Source organism: Sodiomyces alcalophilus (genome assembly GCF_042370955.1).
Source record: "Sodiomyces alcalophilus JCM 7366 unplaced genomic scaffold ACRALscaffold_1, whole genome shotgun sequence".
Lineage (NCBI taxonomy): Eukaryota > Fungi > Ascomycota > Sordariomycetes > Glomerellales > Plectosphaerellaceae > Sodiomyces > Sodiomyces alcalophilus.
The window spans coordinates 9,070,911-9,076,910 of NW_027263532.1; positions in this window are offsets into that span (position 1 = coordinate 9,070,911).

The window sequence follows — 6,000 nt, forward strand, 5'->3', positions numbered from 1 at the left end:
GTTAAATTAACCTTAAAAACAACGTGATAATTATTATATAATTATAGTTAATCTAATAATCGTTAATTGCGATCGTAATCTAATCCAAACCACTATTAAGGCGATAGTAATCGATCCGCTTAAACTAAGCCAGCAGGGCTCTTTTCTATCCTAAGTATCTTAATTAATATAGCGTGCTTTTACGGCGGTAACGCCGTTATTATCCTATCGCTGACTATCCTATTAGTGGCGATCTAATTAATCACGATCTCCCGGTATTATACGATATGCCGGATCCATAGGGCCTGGATATTAAGATGCTTTAATTTCGAGGTGATCTGCGGCCGAGGGCTCTCTAGTATCTAACGGGTCTAATTATTATCGTAGTAGATAGTAATAGGGTTAATTTTAAAGGTTAATGTTAGATCCTTTATTAACTATAGCGTCGCGATATACTACCGGGCGGCGGCACTTAGAGCTATAAGCTCTGCCTCGGTGCTGGATATAATAACGCTCGTTTACTTATTCGCCTTCTAGTCGATAGGGCCTTTAAAAAGCATAGTTATATATCCCTAGGAGCTATACCAAGTCTCATGATCGTCTCTAAAGGCGGCGTCGTTTATATAAAAGAGGGCGTATTTAGCTGGGTTTTTATCGGAATCCCGTGGCCTAAAGGATAAGCAGAGGGACCGCGTTAAGTCGAGGTACTTAAGGCACCTGTTAGCGGCCTCGTGATACTAACCGGATAGATTAGTAGCGAATTCGGCTAGTCTAGAAGCAGCCTTCACGATATCTGGCCTTATTTAACAGGCGGCGTAATTAATGGATCCGACCTTTTAAAGATATAGGTGGATAGAGTCCTTTAACGCCTGTTATTATTAACTGTTCGGCTTTAGTGTATCCGGAAAGGCGAGTGGCGTAGTAACCCTTCGGCTAGTCACGATATTTAACGCCTTTATCTTTTCGTTAATATAGTTATCTAATAATAACCATAGCGTTCGGCGTTAACGATCCCTTATAATCCTAATACTAAGGAGAACCACTTAATAGGACCTAAATCCCGGATCTAGAAGCGCTCTTATAGCTGCTTAATTAAATCTTCGGCGGCATTAATATACTCTTTTCGATGTAGTAGAACTATATCGTTAAAGTGGAAGAATATAAGCAGCTTATCGCTTTAGAAGACGTAATCGTCCTCCTTTAACTGCGTAAGACTATACTTACCTAAAATAGAAGAGAGCTCCTGGTGCTATAGCTTAGGCGATCGGCGTAGCCTATACAGGGCCCGGCGTAGCCGGTTAATCCCACGATTAGAGGGGTGTAGGAGACTTAAAAACGGGTCTAATTCGGCCTTATTAGTGACGTTAGCGGTAGAGGCGGCCTATAGAATATTCTATCCCTGCGGGTGTCTAATATAGACCTCTTCGTTAAGGCGGGCGTTCGTAAACGCATTAACAGTATTAAGTTAAGGGGTCTCTAGATCGAAGTAGGCAGTAATAGCTATAAGCGTTTTAAAGGTCCTGCCGGCCAGAGTGGAGACGTAGGCGTTAAGGTGATTTTAAGGCTATTAATTACCACGAACACAGAGGCGTGCCTTAAATTTAGTAACGTAGCCAGATAGATTAACCTTATATTTAAATACCTATATTAGATCTAAAGAGCGGCTCGGAAGGGTAGAAGATAACGGAGTCTTAACAGCTTTAAAGGTGCCTATCTTAACGAGAGCCTATACTCTTTAGAAGCGGCTATAACCCACTGCGTCCTGTATAGAGACCTTATTATCTAGCTCTAATTAGATGGCTCTTCGGGCATATCGCGGCGTAGCAGCGGCTTTTTTAGTATATCGAAGCGGTTAAGATAAAGGAAGGCAGAGTCAGCGTATCGTTACGGTAGCTAGCGGTTATATTACGGCCGAGTGGAGGCTGCCGGCGTGGTAGCTGAAGACAGGGCACCCGCCGTGGCGGTAGTTAAAGATATAGCACCCGCCGTGGACGAGGATAGACGGGTATCCAGCGCTGGATAGTCCGAAGATAGAGGGCTAGCCGGCGTTAAAGAGGTATCCGGTGGAGGTAGCTGTTAAGTAGCTGCTGTAGGGGTGGTTATAGTGGAAGGGCCCGGGGCTGCTGTTACGGCAGCCGTGGCAGTAGCCGTTATTTCATCCTCCAGAACTAACTGATTAGGGGATAATAAACCTATAGCCGTGGTGGTGCCGGCGGCGCCGGCGGTAAGCGTAATAGTATCGTCAGAGTCGTCGGAATCGGAGGAATCTTTATCCGAGTTATCGTTATTGGAGTTATCGGAGTTATTATTAAAGGCAGCGGCGGTTACTACTAACGTTATAGGAGCTAGAGGCTTAGCCGGAGGAGCCGGCTAGTAGGTAGCTGTTATAGTAGCAGTAGCTAGAATAGCTGCTATAGGCGTTAATTAACGTGAAGCTGGAGGCGTTATTATAGGAGGGGAAAAAGAAAAAGAGGGCGTTGTTTTAGAGGTTATAGAAGAGGTTATTATAGGACAGGTTTTAGAGGCAATTATAGCAGTAATTATAGCCGGCGTTATAGCAGAGCCCTATGCCGTGGCTGCTATAGCGGAAGGAGCAACCTTAGTAGCCACTATAGCTGCCGTTTTAGGCGGCTATGATTACTATAGTAACTTATCCACCCCCCTAGAATTAGACGAGGGAGTCGAATTTTCTGTTACTTTAACAGCTACTACTTTAACCTCTTCTTATTTAACCTATTTACCTGCTTTAACCGCTATTCTAGCTCTCTTAATTACTTTAAGCTAATCCGGCCTCCTGATATATTAGAACGACTCCATCGTCGTATTCTGCTATAACACCAGGAATTAATTATAAACCAGTATCACCCTAATAGTTTCTAGGGTATTCTTTTTAGTATCGTCAGGCAGATTAAGCTCTTTAAAAAGCTCTATCGTAATAGGTGGGTCCACGTCACGATCCTTATACAGGATCTTTTCGTTAAAGCTGATATCTCTTATACGCAGGACCCTTCTAAGCTTTAGTACCTAAATCCGATAAATATTAGTACTCTAGTAACCGATTAGATAACCGATATAAGCCCTCTCCGCGAGCTTCTCGTTCTTCCGTCGCCTACGTTAATAGCTAATAGTTAATAGATAGGCTTGGCAGCTATTCCTTGTTAGGTGACCGATTAAAGGGGTGCTAGTAATACGTTCGATACCTATCTTATTAACTCACTTATCTATATAACCCTTCGGCGACTTCTACCCGAGGTTATAGCGTAGAATTAGGTTATATAGGTATATCGCGGCGGCTATAATCTCCGGCTATATATTCTATTAGAAGCCGGAGGCGATAGCGAGGGCCTAGGCGATAGCGTATATAAGAGCCCCGTGCCGTTCCGCCCCGGCGTTCTATACGGCTATATTAGGTAACGACCTCTTAATTAGGATCCCTCTAGTATACGCCTAGTTATTAAGATTACTTTATAGGTCTCGTTTATTATCTAGGCGGATTACTATAATAGGGCAGTAATACTATCTTACCGTACGCAGCTTAAAGGACGTTACCGATAGAAAGGCTGACTTAAGGTCCTTTAGGAAGTCTCCTACGATAAAGTGGGTGCAGGGGTAGTGGTATAGTATTAGCTTTATAAGCCTATTAAAGGACTCGTCGTTAGAGAAGATATCGATATCTACACGCTGCTAAGGGCGTGTGGGCCGGTGGTTAGGCGTTCGTCGTAATACTGGCCTCCGGGCCTTGCTACCGGAGCAGCTCTTATATTCTATTACGAGGGGAAAATCGTACCCTCTAGAGACGGTGCCGCCTATGCAGGCGGTCGTGATGTGTTTAAGGGCTTCGGCGCTTACGTGGCCTAGCCGCTCGTGCCATAAACGAGCGTCGGCGACGCTTATAATCGGGGCTCTTAAGCTATTAAAGAAGCTCTGCTATTAAGCCGTTAGTTAGAGGGTATACTAACCTCCTATATTCTTTAAAGGCAGGATAATAGTCCTACCTTTTTTATTAATTTCTAACGCCTATTTACCGGTAATAAGCGATGCTTTTAGAAGTAGGCAGAGGGCTGATATAAGGGTTATAGGATATCCCTTAATATACACTATATCCTTTAAAATTAGCGTATACGGCTTATAATCCCGATCTTTAACTTATAGCCTTATAGTCCCGAATCCGGTAACCGGATCCGACTCTCCTTTACTGGTATCTAATATCACGAGCTTTTCCGCGGGCCGGTAGTCTTCTAGAAGGTAACGCTTATTAGTAGTATGCCTTATAGTGCCGGAATTAACTAATAGCTCGTTTTTAAAGGGTATATCTACGGCTCCGGTTAATAAAAAGCTATACATACTACACGATCCAGTTCTATTATCCGAATCCGAGTTTAAAGAACCGGCGCCCCCGGTAGCCACGAAATTAGATAAGTCCTTGGAAGGGTTTTTCGAGGGTGCCTTCTATTAACCCGTATTTCCCTTATTTTCGGCGTCCTTTTTAAGGTTACTCTAGAACCTCTTTTAACGTTCGTTATCCTAGCTAGCGATAATCCGGTTATAACGTTCTTCCGTCTCCTTAGATAGCTTAAAGGTCTTCCCTCTTCGGGCGGGGTTAACGTTTAGGCAGGTCTAAATTAGCTTATAGCAGGTTCGGGTCTTCCGGGCTATACAGTAGTCATAGATAAATTCCCTTTTAGCACCCTGACCCTGTTAACGATCCTTTTAGCGATCCGATTAACGATCCTATTACTAACCTTCTTTATCTTTTCCTAGGAACGTGACTATATAAAATGATAACGATCCCGGCTTCCGATCTAAACGCCGAGGGTGCCTATAACATAACCAGGTAGTATATTCGTTAATAACGGTCTCGATATACGGCAGTTTAGCCTTATCTTCTTCCGTTAGTATTATAGAAAACCGGGCTTCTAACCACTCCGGGGAAATCAATCTAATCCCGTTAAAAAATCTATTAAGCTAGTCTATCTTCGAATCGATCACGCGAACCTAATACGTCTTTACCTCTTTATATAACTTACGGAAGTCATTAAGCCAGCGTTAGTAAGGTATCTTCCTAATAGATTATATATAATCGTCCTAACGGCGCTTAATTAGTAACCTCTAGGCGGCGTTAGTGGGTTTAAGGTATGCCTTTAGCATTCGCAGGATTTCCTTTAGGTCGTCTTTACCGGCGAGGGACTCCGCGAGGCTTTAGTCTACGGTAGTGGTGATATAATCTAATACCGCCTTTATCGCGACTTTCTCCTGCTTATATTCGTTATAGGCCAAGAGCCATAGCTTATATCTTTAGTCCTAATTATCGTTATTACTTTTAGTAGGAGCGTTAACCTTTTAGAGGCGTTTCGGATATTTAGTATCGTTAAGATCCGGATCTATAAGCTTCGTAACCTTATTAGATAAGGCGACTTCTATTACACGTAGATACCACTAGTACCAGTCCTTAGAAGAGGTTAGTATAACCGAAGTTATCGTGACGGCGTGGAAGAGTAGTTGATTGGATAGAGTAGGAGAAGGAGAAGGAGAAGGAGGAATTAATAGAGGCGGTTAAAGGGGTTAGTAATAATAGGCAGGCGGACGGGCTAGTGGACGACTTTATCTATAACAGAGCAGGGACTTAAAAAGAGGCTCTATCGTAACGATTAAGAGCTTTAAAAAGAGGGCTTTAAAAAGAGGCAGAAGAGGGAGAGGCTATAACGCCTATAACTATTAGATCGACCGGAATAGAGGCGTATCACCAGAGCGCCAGGCTTATAACTATCAGGACACTAATATTATATAAAGTATAACTTATATTTATTACAGACTATAAAAGAGTACGAGTCTACGATATTAAATATTGTCAGGGATATTCTATTTAAGGGAATCGGGTAGGACTTAGAGGCGTTGAGGAATGCGTTGAGAACCCGGAACCGGCCCTAAGGTTAACCCTAGGGATATTTAGGACCGAGTTATGTTTTAGGATCGTTAAGCTGGCCTAAGACCTATGGTCTTAGAGCCTTAGGTTATTATATA